This window comes from Lygodium microphyllum, chromosome 11 (genome assembly GCF_053477565.2).
Source record: "Lygodium microphyllum isolate KBCC chromosome 11, Lygodium_microphyllum_v1.1.10, whole genome shotgun sequence".
Lineage (NCBI taxonomy): Eukaryota > Viridiplantae > Streptophyta > Polypodiopsida > Schizaeales > Lygodiaceae > Lygodium > Lygodium microphyllum.
Genome location: NC_141145.1, coordinates 81188245 through 81203967, shown reverse-complemented (window position 1 = coordinate 81203967; position 15723 = coordinate 81188245).

Sequence of the window (15723 nt, the reverse complement as noted above, 5' to 3'; positions counted from 1 at the left end):
CTGTAGTTTGCTTTAGGAAGTATGTTTACTTTGCATGATATACGCCATGTTCGGGCTTTGACTAAAAGCCTACTTTCAGCTAGAGAATTGGATAATGTAGGTTTTGTTGTATCTTTTGGTGATTTCTCATGGAAGATTATCCATGGGAATCTTGTCTTGGCATGAGGTGCGAAGTTTGGCACTCTTTATCCCTTACTTGTATCTAGGTCTATCGACTATGTATTAGCAGTGGGGATGCACATACCACATATATCATTATGGCATTGTTGCATTGGGCACATGTCATTAAAGGGAATGAAAATACTTATCCAATTTTGCACTGTCTTTTGTCCCTTGACTATAAATATTTTGATTCTTGTGATAATTGTCTTTATACTTATAGTTCACATAAGGAGTCTAGTATTACATGTATGGGTGAGCCTCTAGATCTTGTTCATTCTGATGTTTGTGGACCTACGCCCTACAAGTTGTTAGGTGGCACAAAGTATTTCATTACTTGCATTGATGATTACTCACATAAGATCTGGGCATACCCTATGAATGAAAAGTCAAAAGTCTTGGCTACATTTTAGTATTGGCTGGGTTTTGTTGAGAACCAATCTAGGTATAGGTTGAAATCCCTACTGACCACCTCGTACACCCCACCCTAGAATGGTATGGCTGAGCGCAAAAATAGGACAATTCAGGAGTGAGTTTGTAGTATGCTTAACTAGGCAAGCTTATCATAGCACTTTTGGGTTGAGGCAATTACTATTGCCATCATTTGATTAATCGATTCCCATGCACTGTTCTTGACTATTATATTTCTTAGGAGGTATGGTTTGGAAAACCTCCATCATATGCTCATTTTTATGTCTTTGGTTGTGAGGCTTTCTGCCACATTCCCAAGGACAAGTAGAATAAAATAGATCGTAAGGCCGTGAAATGCATCTTTCTTGGTTATGGGGATGCAGGTGAGACAACAGGCTATCACCTATGGGATCTGTAGGCTTGGAAGGTCATTTGTTGCCGTGGTGTTGTTTTCCATGAAGAGAAAATGCATAAGTAGCTTGATTAGGTCATTGAGGTGCACATGGTGATATTTTAGGAGGAGCCTCTTGTTATTGTATAGCGAGATAGACAACTATAGGCCCCATAGCCTATTTTGCAAGGTAGAAAAATCATATGTGGGAATTGGTTCTTTTACCTAGTGGAAAGTGTGCTTTTCCATGCAAGTGGATGCACAAGTTGAAAAGTACTCTCGGACATCCCAAGAAAATCTATAAAGCCAAATTGGTTATTAAGGGTTTTAAGCAAGAGCATGGTGTTGAATTTGATGAAGTCTTCTCCCAACTACAGCCAAGATGAATACTCTATGCTTGGTATTGTCTTTGGTTTGTAGAGCTAGATCTAGATCTCTATTAGATGGATGTCAAGGTGACATTTTTACATGGGGACTTGCATTGATGAGATTTATATGCGGCAACCTAAGGGCTTTGAGGAATAAGGCAGGGAACACCTAGTGTGCAAGTTGAGAAGAGCCTTTATGGCCTTAAGTAGGCACCTAGGGAATGGTACCACAAGCTCAATGCTTTTATGCATTCATAGGGATACACTCATAGTGATATGGATCTATGTTTATACAGGAAGAAGACACGTGATGGTAACCTTATGATTTTGGTACTCTATCTGGATGATATATTGATTGTTGTGAGTGCTCATCATGAGCTAGATGGCTTGAAAGATAAACTTAAGAAAAGCTTTGACATGAAGGATATGGGACATACCTCACATATTCTTGGCATGTGCATCACATATGATCATTTAAGGGTATCCTTTATTTGTCATAGGAGTACATCTAGAAGGTTTTTGGGCGATTTCATATATACAAGATGTTAAGTCTATTGGTTAGTCAGACCAATTTTTTGTAGTTTGATGAGCAGAAGGCCAAGATGGCCAAGATCCCTTATGCATCTGTTAACCCTTAGAAGAACAAGGTGGAAAATCCAGAAAGTCTAAAGTTGGTGAATGTGATGAATTAATGATTCATCTAAATGAAGCACGATGATGCATGAGCCCGTTCATCATCTTCTACATCAAGGGGATTGGATGGGTCAATTACTTTGGTCCCTTTTATGAAGGGCCACTATCCTCTTTCCATCATTTTGTATTTGACCAATTGCCAATGATGGAAATATTTTCCATTAAATTTTTGAATTTGAGGATGGACATCAACATATATTGTGGCCATTGGGAATGTCTTACCACTCGCTAGGACAAGGGCAATGTCTAGTCCCTTACGAACTTGCCAATGAATGCGGAAGCAAATCAAGGACACCCTTATAAACAATTGATATCAAAGTTGTAATGAGGAGAAAGGCTGAAAATCATACATATGTAATATTTCAAAATATGACTTTGGTGGTCCTTTCTTATGTGCAATCTTCTTCTGAGGTTTAATGGTCCTTTTAGGCTTCAATTATGTGAACCTAGACTGGACTTTGGGCTCCTCCTTGTGGTATGGTTTAGTAGATGAACTTTGTGTTGGACAAGGATGGTCTATGATTTCAATGCTTGTTGCTGATGACTCCGAAGAGAGTATAATGACACTCATCCCTTTGATTTCATTGACCAGGGTACTTGGAAAAACCACACATGATATGCAATACAAGTTTAGGATAGGATGGTCTATGTGTTTATAGTTGTACACGTAGCCTTATAAAATGAAGTGGAGCATTTAATTGTTTTAATTTTTTGATGAAAAAACTCAGATTGTGTAAGTACCAGTAGCAATAATGGTTGAGCAATGTGTCTTAGTGTTGCTTACAAGCACTCATCTCTAGTTTATGTTGCTAGAGATGGTAGATGTCGGTCTTCATGAGCTCGATGATGCCCTTCCAAGTAAAAGAGCCTTTGAAATGAAGTTCCCATATTAATAAGTGACTCTAGAAGAGATGACTCAATGATTAAAATCACTGTTAGTGACATCAGAAGATGAAAAAAGCCAGAAGGTCAAGCTTTCAAGCTTGTGGCTATGGCTGCCATGAAACCATAGTTAGGGTTGACTTTGTAAGAGCAGCAGAGGAAGAATTTTTTAGAAACCTCTTGGGTAGAGATGTCCTGGTTGTGGGGACTACCAAAGCCCCATGGTGGTCACCATTATTATGCTTGCTATAGGCCGTGCTATTGTACAAACTGCCACACTGTCATAACTGCGTCGTTTTCTGCATTTGTTGCAATGCTACCCACCACGTCATCCAATGTCAGGGATTGATGCACTGTGCTGAAGCACCCTAAGTTGAGGATGAAGTCTCCATAAGAAATCAGGAGCTAATAGTGCTTCTATTGCACACACCAGCTCCTCCAAGGTCAGGAGGTCTAGTTGGCTATGGTGGAAAGGAAGGTAACTAAGATGGAAAGAGTTCTTCTTGTGCACTTAGATGTGTAAAGAGGCTAAGGGAAGCTAAAGGATCAGAGATGGCTCTAATACCATGTTGCAAATCAGAGTTGGAAGCATGAAAGAGTGTGCACAAGAGGAAGAGAGAGAACTCAAGTACAAGAACAAGTTCTTGTTTAGTCAATTGTTTAAGGTACAACTAGTATACTCCCCTCACAATTTGAGTGTGTACTTTAGGCTGTTTATATAGCCTCTAGAGGAGTTAGGGTTAGGGTTTCCCCTGTCCTCTAGTCCATTTACACCTAGCTACCCTTATCCTCTCTAGTGTAAGGAGAGTTCCTATGTTTATCGTTCAACATATTTGATAATAACAAATTTGTACATTTGAAATGGACGAAAGCTGAAACTTCATGCATGTCACAGTAGACTATGGTGTTACCCAATGTATCTAATCTTGGATTACTGCTCCCTCAAAAGGTCTGGCATGTCGTCAATTGTCTCTCTAAGCTATGCTCTCTTTGCCAAAGGATCCTCTATGTTGTCGCTCTTGACCACATGCATTCTCCTTCATGTGAGCACTAAGAACTACCATTGACAATTTCTTTGGTTCACCTTCCTTGCCCCATCTTGTACTAGTTTATTTAGTACCATAGTATTTATTGCTATCATATATAGCCTATGCAATAAAAGCAAACATAAAAACAAATTTGATGTAGCTAGCAAAGAACAAGTCTAACTCTTGGGTCACTTTCTACATTACAAAAGAAGAACTTCATACTAAATATGGCTTGACTTTAGAAGACCTAAACCCACACCATCTTTTTGAGCACGATGTGCCTTAATATCTATGGCAAAGTGTGTTCGAAGAGAGTTATGGAAACGGTCTAGTGAAGGCTTGCTTGATTCAAGGTGACCTGAAGAGAAGGGTGAAGACACTATAGAGCCATGTAAAATATAACAAATGGGAAGCTAAATATAGCATTTCCAAAGGTGTGGTTGTGGATTTTGGAGTGTAAAAGAGAAAGACCTTGGAGAAAAGAAACACATTGCATAGGTTATTTCTACAAAGGATGCCATAACCTTGTCTAAAAAGAAATCAATCATAAAAGGCAAAAAATGACTATAGTTGCAATCAAGAGTGGTAATGGATGACTAGGGCTTCTTGCATGGCCCCTAGGTGAATGTTCAAAGCCATGGTAACATATCAAATGTGGGGAAGGTGGACAATGACCCATGTTCATACATTGTAGAGAGGATTTGTATTCAAGAAGATTTCAAGGCAAAAAACAATGACATAATGATGAAAAGTGTAAGTTTAGCTAGGAAATGGTGTACCGATTCCTAAAGTTCCTCAATGGGTTATAGAATCAACAACAACACCAACATCATCATCATCACCATCATTACTTTGGGCTCATCCTCATTAATACATCTTGCTAAGAACAAGCGACACATTGTATCATATTAGCACAAAACCACCCTTGTGTTGGGGGTAAAGGCGCCTCTGCCTAGCCGCCTGTGTATTACTACACTGACAGTCACTCATTGCCACTGCACATTGCAGGTGGTGGGCACCCGTCACTGTCACTTTATTCTTTATTCTTTTAGTGACAGTTTGAATAAAGGAAGGCCCGGTCACACATTGTGACTGTTGGAGTTCCCATTTCTAGTCTCTCCCTTTCTTGCTCTTGCTCTCCCGCCATAGCTCTCGAGTCCAACCTTCGATCTATCGCTCCCTTTCAACTGGTATCAGAGCTTTTCTTTCTGATTCTTGAGCTTGGTTCATGGCATTCTCAGCATCCCATCGACTCCCTACTTGCATTGGGTCTCCTTCCCGGCAGCCATATCCGACTCCTTCGAGCTCTCGTCACTCCTCAGCGTCCCGAGCACCTTCCCGGCATTGTTGGGCACCTTCAAGGCATTACATCAGAGGTATTTGATCATTTTCTTCATGGTTTACTTCAGTTCTCAGGTCTCACAAGCTATAAAAAAGATTGGGGCAGCCACCATTGAAGCTCCCTTGCTTCATATCTCACTTGCCTTTGAACAAGACTTGCTGCATCTTGTTTGAGGCCTTCCTTGGCTTTAACCGGACCCCTCCGAAGCTTGGCCACCATTTTTTGCAGCCCCAAGACCAGCATTTATAGTTGGCGGAATCACGCAGCCCTCCCATATGTGTCTTTAGCATTGACAGTCACAACAGCAGCTCTCCCCCTCCATTGGCACTTGGAAAGGCTCCATTTCGGGCATATGAACATGCTTTGATGCTTGGTTTTGATGGTTGATGTGTTGGCATAGCATTTGGACTGATTTAACATTGTTTTGGGACTATCATAATAGTCCACATGTAGTTTGTGACAGTGTTACATTGACATTTAATGCTACAGCTTGTTTGGCATTGTCATTTGATGCCCGGTTGGTCTCGTTTGATGCCTGAATGTTAGGGGAATGTATGCCTATTGTTTAGAAACCATTTGGAGCTGATTTTGGTGCTGAAATTCATAGTTTTGAACACTAAATCACCACTATAAACAGTTGGTCTGAAGTCATTTTACTTATATATACTTATGCATATGCTTTTCGAGCTATGTTTTGGACATATATGGTGATGTATTGACACTTGGGGCTCGACATAGAGCTTGGTTTTGATTCAGGATCATTGGTTGAGCTTGAGCTTGCTTTGAAAAGCATTTGGATGCTCCATCTTGGATGTACTTATGGCACGTATGTTGCTTATATCTGACCGGTCTTGACATGCTTAGCCTATGCCATTACTACATGCTAGTTACATTGTTTGGAGCCTATTGCTATTGGAGCTCGGTCTTGGCTTGACCTTGGATTCTCAGAGCTTACTTGAGATATTTATTGGCTTGCCAGAGTTGTATCTTGGGATGTACTTGATGTCTTACATGCTTATGGATTCTACATAGGGATGCTCTACCGCCTACATGTTCGGGATGTACTATTGATGTATTGTCTTGGACTTATGTCATTGGCATTGTGTCTTGCCTTGGATTGAGCTCTTGAGCTCGTACATATGGATTTTGTGCCAGTGGGAGCATTCTTGAATGCTTATCAGACATTGGGCAGGTGGTACTTTTATGCATTGAGCCATTACATGCTAGTGAGCAGTTACAAACACTTGAGACTTTGGGACTTCTCACCTTTTGGGATGATACATCATATGTCTTGGTTCACTGTACGCTTATGAGCTAAGTCTCAGTTTTGGATCCATATCTTTGTGAACTGACACCTACTTGTGTCAAGTTTTGGTAGTGGCAGGAACACTTTGCCCCATTGCTTGGGGGGGTGTGCCTACTCACTGGCAGATGTTTGTATGGCATACTTGGGTGTTATATTCATGCTTATCGAACGTCATATGCTTCTGCTATGCCCGCATGATGCTGGCTTTGGTCTTGGCAGTATCTGATTGCCTTGGGATCCGATTTTGACACTGTTAGCTCTCTTTTACTGAAATCTGAAATTTATTATAGCAAGCATATATGTATGGAGTGACATGGATTTTTAATGCTGAAACACTCTGAAATGATGTACTTTCACAGTATTTGGTGGGCAGCAACTTTGGTTCCACTTTCTTTGCCATTTTTCCTCGATTTTTGTGATTTTTTTGTCATTTTCTGTAGTAAACAACAAGTAGTTTTGAACTGTCTACTGTCTTCTAGCCTGCATTATGGGGAGTTCGTCCACTGATCATGCTATTTTCAACATCACTAAGCTTGATGGTACAAATTAATCTTATTGGAAGAGCCATATTTGGCAGGTGTTGGTGCAGAAATCTCAGATCAAACCTTTGAGGTTAAGCGGGCATCTGCTTGCAACTATGCCAGATGAGGAATGGCTTGAGCTTGATGAGTTATACAAGTCCACTATTGTATTTTCTGTCACATAACAGGTTCACTATAATGTCTTTGAGGAAGAATAGAGTGCATGGTAGTTGTGGGAAAAGATAAAAAATCTCTATGACAAGAAAAGTCCAGCGAGTCAGATGTATTGGCTGATGTATTGGCTGAAGCAGCTTATGGATTTGCGCCGCATGAAGGAGAATGTGACTATGTCTACTCACTTGAGCTAGTTCCATGCTATACTCAAGAACTTGACTTTGTAGGACATCACTTTTGCAGAGGATGTCACTCCTCTTTTCTTTCTTGGTACTCTTAATGAGTCATGGGATGTATTCCGCACTGCAATATATGCCTCTACTGCTACCTTGAAATTATTTGATGTTGAGAGTGCTCTTCTACAGGAAGAGGTTAACCGTAAGAATTTGGATGCCTCTCGTGTGTCTCATGCTATGACAGTTAGAGGCAGGAATGATGGATATGGAAAGCATGGCAGTGGTAGTGGCCGTGGATGGGATTCTCAGAAATCTCGGTCCAAGTCTCGTGGGAAGTCATGTAGAAAATCCCATGGCAGGAATGCAGATGTTACTTGTCACCATTTTGGGAAAAAGGGCCATATTAGGCCACAATGCCATGAATTTCCCAATGAAAGGCGCAAAGATAAGGGGAAAGACAAAGTGCAGGATAAGTCTTATGATCGCAGCATAGTACCTGCAAAGTCCAGTGCTAAAATTGAAGAGATCAATGTTATGTAGCCTGAGAATGTTGATGATGATGATTATATCCTAACAGCTTCTTCTAGTGCTTCGCAGATGATAGAGATACACTCTATGTATGCACAGTGTTGGGTCTTGGACTCAGGTGCATCCTTTCATGTGACACCTTGCCAAGAGTGGTTTCATTCATACCATACTGTTTCGGGTTTTGTGCGCTTGGGTGATGACAGCTCTCTTGATATTGTGGGCATTGGTGATGTTAGGCTGCAGTTTCCTTTTGGCAGCAGTTTTGTTATGTAGGATGTACGTCATGTACCTTCTTTGACACACAGTCTCATGTCACTTGGACAGCTTGATGATGCAAGATATCATGTATGTTTTGGAGACTCTATATGGAAGATCACTCGTGGCAGACTTGTGATTGCGAGAGGTGCCAAGGCTGGCAGTCTCTACCCCTTGATTATATCAGCTTCTTTCCTTGATCATGTTTTTTCTGTGGGTTCTATCCCACATATATCTCTTTGGCATGCCCGTTTGGGCCATATGTCTTTGAAGGGAATGAAAATGCTTTTTGGTTTGCAATACTTACTGCCCCTTGATTATGCATGTTTTGAATCATGTGAGCATTGTCTTTATGGCTGGCAGACTAGGTCTACACATAAGAAGTCTGGTATGCCACGCATGAGTGAGCCCTTGGCATTGGTACATTCGGATGTCTATGGGCCCATGCCTTGTCAGTCTATGGGTGGTGCAAAGTATTTTGTGACATTCATAGATGATTTTTCACGAAAATTTTGGGTTTATCCCATTAAGCTGAAATCCGATGTCTTGGCTATGTTTCAGAGATGGCTTACATTGGTTGATAAACCAATCTGGATATAGGCTAAAATGCCTAAGGACAGATAATGGGGGTGAGTATGTCTCACGTGCTTTTGAGCAGTTATGTGATGAGAGGGGTATTAAGTGTCAGTTGACCACCCCCTACACCCCCCCCAGAATGGTTTGGCTGAGCAGGTGAATAGAACCATCCAGGAGCATTTACGCAGTATGCTTAGCCATGCAGGCCTACCACAGAACTTTTGGGCTGAGGCAGTTAGTATAGTTGTGCATGTCATAAACAGATCGCCCTCTAGTGGTTTGGATTTCCAGGTTGTAGAGGAGGTATGGACTGGAAAACCTCCCTCTTATGTGCATCTCCGTGTCTTTGGATGTGAGGCATTTTGCCATGTTCCCAGGGACAAGAGAAGTAAGTTGAATCTCAAGAGTCTCAAATGCATTTTCCTTGGTTATGGGGATGCAGGCGAGATGGGTTATCGTCTTTGGGATCTGTAGGTGCGAAAAGTCATCCGTAGTCATGATGTAGTCTTCCATGAAGACAAAATGCATAGGCAGCCTGAGAGAGTTATTGAGATACGCAGGTCATATTTCAGGAGGAGCCGAGAGCTTCCTCATAGCCAGTTGGACAGCCTACAACTGCAGGCATATGCTCATGGTCAGGGTGTTGGATAGGCAGCCGGGCAGGCAGCAGAGCCTACCATGAGACTGTCTACTAGAGACAGACGTCCACCTGATAGATTTCAGCCCTTGATGCATTATGTCTTGGTTACAAATGCAAGAGAGCCTTTCACCTATGATGAGGCTATGTGCAGGGGTGACAGTCACTCCTGGGAGAGGGCTATGCAATCTGAGATAGACTCCCTGCATAAGAATGACACTTGGGATTTGGTTTCCTTGCCTACGGGCAAGAAGGCTTTGCCATGCAAGTGGGTGTACAAGCTAAAAAGTACCCCTGGACAACCCAAGCCGGCATACAAGGCTAGATTGGTAGCAAAGGGTTTTAAGCAGGAGCATAGTGTGGACTTTGACGAGATCTTTTCTCCTATGGTTAAGATGACCACCCTGCGCTTAGTCTTGGCTTTGGTTGCTCAGCTTGACTTGGATGTATACCAAATGGATGTCATGACGGCTTTCTTACATGGGGACTTGCATGATGAGATTTATGTGGAGCAGCCTAAGGGCTTTGCAGAACCTGGCAGGCAAAACCTAGTGTGCAAATTGAAGAAAAGTCTTTATGGCTTGAAACAGGCACTTAGGGAGTGGTATCATAATTTTGAGGCCTTTATGCAGTCACAAGGCTACAGCCGAAGTGCTATGGATCTGTGTCTTTACAAGAAGAAAACCCATGATGGTTCTTTATTGATTTTGGTACTCTATGTGGATGATATGCTGATAGCAGGGAAAGCTCATGATGAGCTAGAAGCTCTTAAGGCTCAGCTCAAGAAGAACTTTGAGATGAAAGATCTGGGAGCTAACATACTTGGTATGCACATTAGACATGGCAGGCATCATGGAATCCTCTACTTGTCACAGAGGGAGTACATTCATAAAGTCCTTGAGCACTTCCGCATGCAGGACGTAAAGCCTATTGGCTGTCCATTGCCTTCTTATGTGAAGGTATCACAGGCTGATTGTCCGCAGACAGATGAGTAGAGGTCCGAGATGGCCAAGATTCCCTATTCTTTTGTAGTGGGCAGTCTTATGTATGCCATGATAGCCACTCGTCCAGATATTGCCTTTGCAGTTGGTGTTGTGGCACGCTATATGGCTACACGTGGCAAGAAGCATTGGGATGCCGTAAAGGGTATCATGAGGTACTTGAAGGGCACTGTAGATATGTGCATATGCTATGGCAACCACGATATAGGAGTCGTGGGGTACACTGACTCTGATTATGCAAGACATGCAGATAGTAGGAAGTCCACTTTCGGCTATGTATTCACCTATGCTAGAGGTGCTATTTCTTGGATGTCCAGGGTGCAGAAATGCATGGCCCTTTCTACTACAGAGGTTGAGTATGTTGCAGCCCCACTGAGGCTTGCAAGGAGGCCATTTGGTTGGGTCATTTAGTTGCTGACCTTGGTATTGATGCTATCCCTACACTGCATTCGGATTCTATGAGTGCTATTTAGTTAGCCAAGAATCCGATCTTCCATGCAAAGATGAAACACATTGAGGTGAGGTTCATATGTGGGGTCGTTGAGGACAATTCTGTTGATCTTGTCAAGATCTCAACTGACAAGAATCCTATAGATTTTCTCACAAAAAGCCTCTCTACAGAGCGCTTTGCCTTTCTCAGGAGGTTGATGGGCATGGGATGAGATGATGTCTTTCCTCATCCTGTTGTACATGTGTACATGTTGTACTATCTTTTTTCTTTTTCTTTTCACTCCTCACTGGGGCAGATTTGCCTTTAAGTGGGAGGTTGTTGGGGGTAAAGGCGACTCTGCCTAGTCACCCGTGTATTACTACACTGACAGTCACTGCCACTGCACACTGCAGATGGCGGGCGCCCGTCACCCTCACTTTATTCTTTATTCTTTTAATGACAGTTTGAATAAAGGAAGTCCCGATCACACATTGTGACTGTTGGAGCTCCCATTTCTAGTCTCTCCCTTTCTTGCTCTTGCTCTCCCGCCATAGCTCTCGAGTCCAACCTGTTGAGATATCGAGCTCCACTCATGATATGCCAGGGTGACCGTTGTGCATTTATGTCACCGACTTGTCAGTTGCAGATGCGGTTTGTACACCGCCCATGAATAATAGCTACATGACAGCTATCCTTATCTACTCTAGTTCGTGGCTCAGTTAGTATGCCACCTTAGTTAGTTGAGTTTGGTTTGAGACCCATATATAGGGTTCTTCTATTTCTATGTACTAGAGTTCTTTTGGCTTACACAACTAAGAAGAGGAAAACTATTTTCAGCCTCTACCTTTGTGTGTATTCCCCCGTTGTGCAAGCAAGAAATCTACAAGTGAGACTCCTTCCTTCTCTCCCATAATCTTGACACAACCTTTGATCCGTCACTCCCTTTCACCTTGAGCTTGGACATCAAACCATCAAGTACACACATAAAACAAGAAATCACTCAAGTACATCATCTTAGGTATGACCAAAGCAACCACATGGTGTGTGCCATTGCCTTGATTGCACTATTGAGTGCATAACTCTCCACCTTGAGTGCAAGGATCATTTTCTTAACATGTGTAGACAATTAGGCAATTGAGAATCATGCCCCAAAGTGACAATCATTGAAGTGAATATTCAATGCCCTTAGACTCAAGTAGCCACTAGCCTTAGACTTGAGGGCCACCATGGACTTTTCTTTGAGCATCACCCCCCCATAACCCTTGCCTTGAACACCGCCACACTTACCCATTGCCTTGATAGACCATGTGAATAGCCTCAAAGACACCAAATATCTAAGTAGCCATGGAGTGGAGTCACACAAATGGCGCTTGATTCGTGTTTGCACTTAACTCAAGTTGCCCAAGTATCCCTACTATTGCTCCTAGCACCACATCACCTTGGGACATTGGGTATTTTGTGACAAGCCACTATCTATAGTACTAGCCTTTGACTTGAGGGCCACCATGGCCTTTTCTTTGAGCATCAACCCCCCATAACCCTTGCCTTGAACACTGCCACACTTACCCATTTCCTTGAGAGACCATGCGCATAGTTGCAAAGACATCAAAGCTTTGAGTAGCCATGGACTAGAGTCACAAAAATGGCTCTTGATTCAAGTTTCACTTAACTCAAGTTTCCCAACTATCCCTACCATTGCTCCTAGCACCACATCACCTTAGGCCATTGGGTATTTTGTGCCAAGCCACCATCTATAGTATTGTGAGCATTGTGGCCATTGTGTTTAAGCACCCCATCCTGCCTCCACCTTGGGTCCACCTTTGCCTTTTTGTGAACCATCGCTTGTGTCTCAAGTGGCCAAACCCTAGCATCACCTCGAGTGGCTACACAGGTGGGCATTTGCATTACCACTATCCTCCAGCCCACAAGCCATTGATTTGAGTGCTACCTAGCCTACCACCATTGCCTTGATGAGTGGGTCATGGAACCACTTGGTCTTGAGAAGCCACCCATGACCTGCCTATTGCATCAAGCGCTCTTCTACACATTGCTTCGAGGCTCTACATCATTGCCTCGAGTGGACACATGGCATAGCCACTACGATAGCATTGAGTCACCACTATTTTTATTGTCTCGAGCAATGAGATGGCCTTGGTTATCACAAGCACCACATCTCTCTATGAATTGAGCTGCCACATAACACCACCGCTCTGGCTTGAGTAGCTAGTCTAGCTACCTCAAACCTAAGAGCGCCAATTGCCACACTAGCCTTGCCACTTCATTGCCCAGCACAGTACCCCATTACAGGGCCTCAAGTGCTCTTTTGCCCATTGTGTCAAGGCTCTAAATTGTTGCCTCAAGTGGACACATGGCATAGCCACTAGCATTGCATTGAGTAACCAGTGTCTGGCTTGACTTGAGCAATGAGATCGCCTTGGTCATGAGCACCACACCACCCTATGAATAAAGTTTCCGCATAACACCACCACTTGGTTCAAGTAGCCAGTTGCTTTAGCCCTAAGAGAACCAACTGCCACACGAGTCTTGCCACTTCATCATCCGCTACACTACCTCATTGTTGTTAGATTTCATGGATGCAGGATGGAGAGCAACACAGAGTGAAGCAACATGCTTCCTCTCTCTATTCTTCTTACTTTTATTCAACACACACATAGTGCATATACAACCTAAGGTCATAAAGACCATTCACACTAGACGACTTATTTAATATACCTAACTGATCTAGCCAGACTAGCTCTGTCGAGCTCATGTCGGTCAAACACACATGTATGAGCTTGATATTCTAACACTCCCCCTCAAGCTCAAGACAGCATATGTACTCCAAGCAGCTGTCTAAAACCACAGAAATTATCTTTACCCAAGGACTTGGTAAAGATATCTGCTACCTGCTCATGAGTCTTCACATGCATAAGATCAACTCGTCCTGCAAGGACCATCTCTCTTATGAAATGGTAGTGTACCTCTATGTGTTTCGTCCTGGCATGATAGACTGGATTCATAGCCAGAAGTATACTACTTAGATTATCACATAGTAACTTCACTGGAGCATCTACCTGTATGTCCAAATCAGCCATAAGCTTGAGCAACCATGAAATCTCGCATGCTGCCAACGCAGCACCCCTGTACTCTGCCTCAGTACTTGACAAAGCAACCGTAGGTTGCTTCTTGCTGCTCCAGCTAATCATGCCGCTACCAAATCCAAATGCATATCCACTTGTAGATCTACGATCATATGAGCAACCTGCCCAATTTGCATCCGTGTATCCAGTCAATATCAAGGGCTTATCTCTGACATAGAACATCCCATACTCTACAGTGGACTTAACATATCTCATAATGCGTCTAACTGCATCCAAGTGTGGCTTTCTAGGCTTTTGCATAAACTGGCTTATGAGCCCTACAGCATAGCTCAAGTCAGGCCTAGTGATGGTCAAGTAAATCAAGCTGCCAACCATCTGCCTGTACATAGTCACATCCTCTACTTCAGCCCCAATGTTCATGTCCAACTTGACATTCTGATCAAGAGGTGTATCCAGCGGTTTGCATTCAGCCATGCCATACTTCTTCAGCATCTCTATGGCATAGTGCTTCTGCATCAGCCATAACCCATTGTCAGCTGGAATTACCTCAATGCCTAAGAAATACTTCAGTTCTCCCAGATCTTTCATGTCAAATTCAGATTGTTGGGCATACCCCTTTGTGACCAGCCTGGCTTTGTATCTCTCCACACTGCCATCTGACTTGCATTTGATTTTGTAGACCCATTTGCAGCCAATGGTCTTTTTCCCTTCAGGCAGTGGTACTAAATCCCATGTTTTATTTTTCAGTCAAGGCATTCATTTCTTCATCCATGGCTACACACCAATTCTTATCTTTCACTGCTTCACCATATGTACTTGGTTCTTTGACCTCCATCACTTTTGTCATGTACGCATAATGCTTTGTAGAGTAGCCACTATATGTCAACCTGTCAACAGGGTATCTGACCCTCTGCGAGCGTCTAAGCTGTGGTGCACTACTCGATTCCCCTCTCTCATGAGGCGGAATATACCTTCTCTACCTTGTGCCAGGTGTATAGACAGTCAGAATACCAAGTTTGTTGTCTAAAGTATCACCAGACTCATAGCCAGAAGTCATTCTGCTAGGTGTCATCATACCAGATGCATCCTCAATAACTTTCTATTTTCCTTTGCTGTCCAAGACATCATGTCTCCCCCTCACTGACATATTGGTGTCAGTGGAGGGCGAGCTCCTCAATCTCCCTGTCCATGGGGATATTGTCTGACTATGAGGTCCTATCACAACAGTGCTCTGCTGTAAATCAATTGTAGAGGCATGAGTGGAAGGCATATCTGCTGGCACTGCAACTGGTGATACATACCAAGAACCCATCTCATCAAAGATAACATCCCTGCCTACCAAAGTCTCCCTGGTAGAGGGATCATAGCATTTTTATGCATTCTTCTCCTGCGAATATCCAATGAAAACACACTTATGTGCTTTGGGATCCAACTTCTTCCTTTTCTCATCTAGAATATGCACATAAGCAAGATAGCCAAAGACTTTCATGTGACTTACATCCGGCTTATAGCCATACAACTTCTCAAACAGTGTCATCTCATGAATACCTGCAGTGGGAATCCTGTTCAAAATGTATACAGCTATCATAAGAGCCTCTTCCCAGTAGTAAAGTGGCATATGATTTTCATTCATCATAGCCCTAGCAGCTTCCATCAGGATTCTATTCTTCCTTTCAGCTACTCCGTTTTGCTGCGGAGTGTAGCGGCAAGTGAGCTGCCTACGAATGCCATTTTCAGCCAAGAA